Below are 5,186 nucleotides of genomic sequence, written 5' to 3'. Positions count from 1 at the left end.
ATGGCAAGAGAAGATCGTAATGGAGCCAAGAGGAGCAACACAAGAATTATTGGAGTCCCAGAGGGACAGGAAGAAAACGCAGATGAAGAAGAAACTGTCAAAGACATAATTGCTATAGCATTGCCAGAGCTAAAGAAGACATGAGACCACATTCTGGAGGCCGGAAAGGTACCAGATAGAAGAAATCCAAATAAAAACAAAAGGGAATGCCCTGCCACAGAGGAAGGGTGGGATGGGGGTGGGAGGGATTCTGGGACCCGTGGTGGTGGAAAATGGGCACTGGTGGAGGGATGGGTATTTGATCATTGTATAATTGAAATCCGAGCACAAAAATTTGTAAGTCTACACCTGTACCTCATGGTGTTTCACTAATAAAAGTTTTTAAAAAATACCCGAAGAGTGCTCGCTTCGGCAGCACATATACTAAAATTGGAACAATACAGAGAAGATTAGCATGGGCCCTGCGCAAGGATGACACACAAATTCGTGAAGCGTTCCATAATTTTTTGTAAATCTACAACTGTAAAAAAAATAAAATAAAATAAAGGGAAAAAAACTGTTTATCTGCAGCACATATTCTAGATAACTGTCAAAGAAACCCAATAGATAAAACACCTGTAATTTTATAAGTTTACATATCGGCTTTCCAAAGAATTTTAGAAATATCTGCGTGAAAGAAAATCATTATTAATAACTAAAATATGTAAAAGCACTCCTAATATCAAATGGTTATTTAAAAGTATAATAAATTCAGAAAAATCTTTAAAAAAATACCCCAAGAAACATCCTGATACAAATGACCAAATCATTAGATAGAGACAAAATTCTGAAAGCAGCAAGATCAAAGAAAGGAATTTCCTACAAAGGAGCACCCTTAAAATTCACAGCTGATTTTATTGATGAAACCCTCATGGCCCAAAAACAGGGGTATAGGGGAAAATCTCAATGAAATAAATGCTTCACCAAAAATACTTTACCCAGCGAGATTCTCATTCATAACAGAAGGAACAACACACAGTTTCACAGACAAAAAAACAGCTCAGAAACTTCATAGACTCAAAACCATGGTTAAAGGAGCAACTAAATGGGCTACATTAAGACAAAATAGGTCCCTCAAATACACCAAATTTCAACAGAAAAATGGGACAAAACCTCAAAACAGTAATCTCTCAACGTCAATGGGCTAAACTCACCAATTAAAAGACACAGACTGGCAGGATGGGTTAGAAAATTGAACCCAACATTCTGCTGCCTGCAAGAAACACATCTCAATAGTCAAAGCAAACACAGGCTCAGAGTCAAAGGATGGAAAAGAATCCTACAAGCAAACAGCTCCCATAAAAAAGCTGGGGTAGACATCCTAATATCAGACCACATCGATTTCAGAGTAAAGAAGGTCACAAGAGACAGTGAAGGCCATTTCTTATTGATCAAGTGATCTGTACAACATGAAGAACTTACAATACTAAATGTATATGCACCTAATGAGGGACCAGCAAAGTACTTAAAACAACTACTCATAGACTTGGAGAAAGACATTGATAGCAACACAATACTTGTGGGAGACTTCAACACTGTTATTACCTCCAGATAGATCAACCAGACTCAATCGTAGCAAGGACATACTTCATCTGATGGAAAAATGGAAGAAAAGTACTTAGTAGATATATACAGGACTTCTTCCTCAAAAAGCTGAATACACATTATTCTCAAGTGTGCATGGAACATTCTCCAAGATAGACCACATGCTGAGCCACAAAACATACCTCCATAAAATTAAGAGGATAGAGATTGTATCAACAATCTTCTCAGACCATAATGCACAAAAATTAGAAGTAAATCACACACACAAACAGAAAACTAAATCAAACACTTGGAAATTAAACAGTTCACTTTGGACAACAGGTGTATTAGAAAAGAAATCAAAGAGGAAATCAAAAGATTCCTGGAAATGAATGAAAATGAGGATACAAGTTACCAAAACTTATGGGACACAACAAAAGTTGTGTTAAGAGGAAAGTTTACAATTCTACAAGTATTGCTCAGGAAAGAGGAGCGAGCCCACATAAGTAACCTAACCTCATAGCTTAAGAGCTTGGAGAATGATGAACAAAAGGAGCACAATCTGAACAGAAGGAAGGAAATAATAAAACACAGAGCAAAGATTAACAAGATGGAAACCCAAAAAACAATCTGAAAGATCAACGAAACTAAGAGCTGGTTCTTTGAGAAAATGAACAAGATTGATAAGACTCTAGCAAAACTCAAAGAAAGGGAGAGAAAAATCCCTAATAAACCGAACCAGATATGAGAAGGGGGTCATTACAACAGAAAGTACAGAAATTCAAAGGATCCTCAGGGAGTACTTTGAGAAGCTTTATGCCATGGAACACGAAAACCTTGAGGAAATGGATAAATTCCTAGATTCCTAAAGCCTCCCAAGTCTGAACCAAGAAGACCTGGAATACCTAACCAGATGTATAACTATCAAAGAAATTGAAACGGTAATAAAAAAAAGTCTCCCCTAGCACAAAAGTCCTGGCCTAGATGGATTCACTAGTGAATTCTTCCAAATCATTTAAAGAGGACTTACTGTCAATCCTCTTTAAGCTTTTGAACAAAATTGAAATACCAAAAACATTTCCGAACAGTTTCTATGAAGCAAAAATATCACCCTGTTACAAAAAGCAGACAGACTTCAAAAAGAAAGAAAATTACAGGCAGATATCCCTGATGAACCCAGATGCAAAGATCCTCAACAAACTATTAGCAAATAGAATCCAACAACATATCAAAAAGATCGTACACCATGACAAAGTGGGATTGATCCCGGGTATTCAAAGATGCTTTAACATTCAAAAATCAATAAACATAATCTATCATATCAACAAAAGAAAAGTTAAAAACCATATGATCTCCTATTTTGTTACTTTATGTTCCCCAGATGAATGTAATCTTTCTATGTCTGTCCCTTTCTTTCTGAGTCATTTCACTTAACATGATACTTTCCATGTAGAACCACCTGTATGCAAATTTCATGACTTCATCTTTTCTAACAGCTACATAGTACTCCATTGTGTAAATGTACCAAAGTTTCTTTAACCAGTCATCTGTTCTCGGGCACTCAGGTTTTTTCCAGATTCTGGCTATTGTAAGGAGTGCTGCAATGAACAAACAATTGCAGATATCACTTCGACTATACTTTTTTTGCCTCTCTGGGATATATTCCCAGGAGTGGTGTTGCTGGATCAAATGGGATCTCAATTTCTAATTTTTTGAGAATCATCCATACTGTTTTCCAGAAGGGCTGAACCAGTCGGCATTCCCACCACATGCAAGGGGAAAAGGGAGCTCAGATAGAGAAGGGAACACCAAATAAAGGTGTTGGGAGGATCCTCCCAGGATGGGAGAAGCATGCTGAAAGTAGACTATAGACCAAATATGATTGTCACCCATTGCCTCTTTTGCAAACCACAACACCCAATAAGAGAGAGAGAACAAAAGGGAATGTGCCCTGCCACAAAGGCAGGGTGGGATGGTGGAGATGGGGGTGTGAGGGATACTGGGATCTGTGGTGGTGGGAAATGGGCACTGGTGGAGGGATGGGTATTTGATCATTGTATAATTGAAACCCAAGCACAAAAATGGGTAAGTCTGCAACTGTACCTCATGATGTCTCACTATTTAAAATTTTAAAAAATAACATATGATCATATCAATAGATGCAGAGAAAGCTTTTGACAAGGTCCAGCACCAGTTTATGATAAAATTCTTGCAAAAACGGGTATAGAGTGGTTAAAGTCATCTACACAAGCCTACAGCAAGCATCATCCTCAATGGAGACAAACTTAGAGCCTTTGCTCTAAGATCAGGGATAAGACAAGGATGCCCACTCTCTCCACTGCTGTTAACTATACTACTGGAAGTACTTGCAATAGCGTTTAGGCAAGATTAATATATTAAGGGCATTCAGGTAGGAAAGGAAGAAATCAAGCTCTCACTATTCGCAGATGATATGATACTATACTTAGAGAACCCTAAAACCTCTACCAAGAAACTCCTAGAAATAGATTTGTATAGTAAAGTTGCAGGTTGTAAAATAAATACCCCAGGTCCATGGCTTTACTATACACAAATATTGAGAGAGAAGAAAGTGACATGAAAAAACAATCCCGTTCACAATTGTGCCCCAGAAAATCAAGTACCTAGGAATCAGTTTAACGAAGGAAGTAAAGAACCTGTATAAAGAAAACTACAAAATACTACTTCAGAAAATAGAGAACACAAGATAATGGAAATATATCCCCTGCTCATGGATCAGGAGAGTTAACATTGTCAAAATGGCAATACCTCCCAAAGCATTGTACAAATTCAATGCAATCCCTATAACGATACTCATGACATTATTCAAAGAAATGAAGCAAAGCAAATACTCCTGAAATTCTTATGGAACAAAAAGCCATCATGAAGAGCTAAAGCAATTATTGGGAAATAGAAAATGGGAGGATTAACCTCCCCAACTTCAAACTCCACTACGAAGCAGTAATATTTAAAACAGCATGGCTTGTAACAAAGGCAGAGCTTCAGACCAATGGAAGAGGGTTGAATATGCTGTCATTCATCCCCAAACATATGATCATCTAATCTTTGACAAGGGAGCAAAAATGTGAAGTGGAGTAAGGAAAGCCCATTAGCAAATTGTGCTGGCAAAACTGGATGACTACAAGCAAAAAAATTGCTTCAGATCTCTACCTAACCCACGTACAAAAGTAAAATCAAAATGGATTAAAGACCTCAAAATCATACCAGAATCTAATTTGAAGACAAATTTTGCAAAACCCTCCATGGCATTGAAGCTAATGGTATCTTCAAAGATGTTATGCCACTGGCCAAGCAAGTGAAAATAGAGACTATCTTAAACTAAGAAGCTTCTGCACCTCAAGAGAAAAAGTGACCAAAATACAAAGACAGTCTACAGAATGGGAAAGGATATTCACCCAATACACATTCGAAAGGGTTTGATATCAAGGATATACAAAATACTGGTTGAATTCCACAAGAAGGAAACTTCCAGCTCCATCAAAAAATATAGGGTGACAAAATGAACAGAAACTTCCTCAAAGAATAAATCCGAATGGCAAAAAAGATACATGAGATAATGCTCTACATCATTAACATCAGGGTGA

At 37.4% G+C, this 5,186-nt stretch overlaps 1 non-coding gene across 1 annotated transcript; it reads left to right on the top strand.

The window, feature by feature from the left end:
* Nucleotides 1-399: 399 nt before the first annotated feature.
* On the top strand, nt 400-506 carry LOC130032686 (U6 spliceosomal RNA). Its single transcript, XR_008793863.1, has one exon. It is a non-coding gene; the product is annotated as a U6 spliceosomal RNA (small nuclear RNA).
* The last annotated feature ends 4,680 nt before the right edge of the window (nt 507-5,186 follow it).

Source organism: Sorex fumeus, unplaced genomic scaffold, assembly GCF_029834395.1.
Source record: "Sorex fumeus unplaced genomic scaffold, SorFum_2.1 ptg000050l, whole genome shotgun sequence".
Lineage (NCBI taxonomy): Eukaryota > Metazoa > Chordata > Mammalia > Eulipotyphla > Soricidae > Sorex > Sorex fumeus.
Note: the sequence above shows the minus strand (reverse complement) of the source record. Positions and strands in the feature narration are given on the sequence as shown.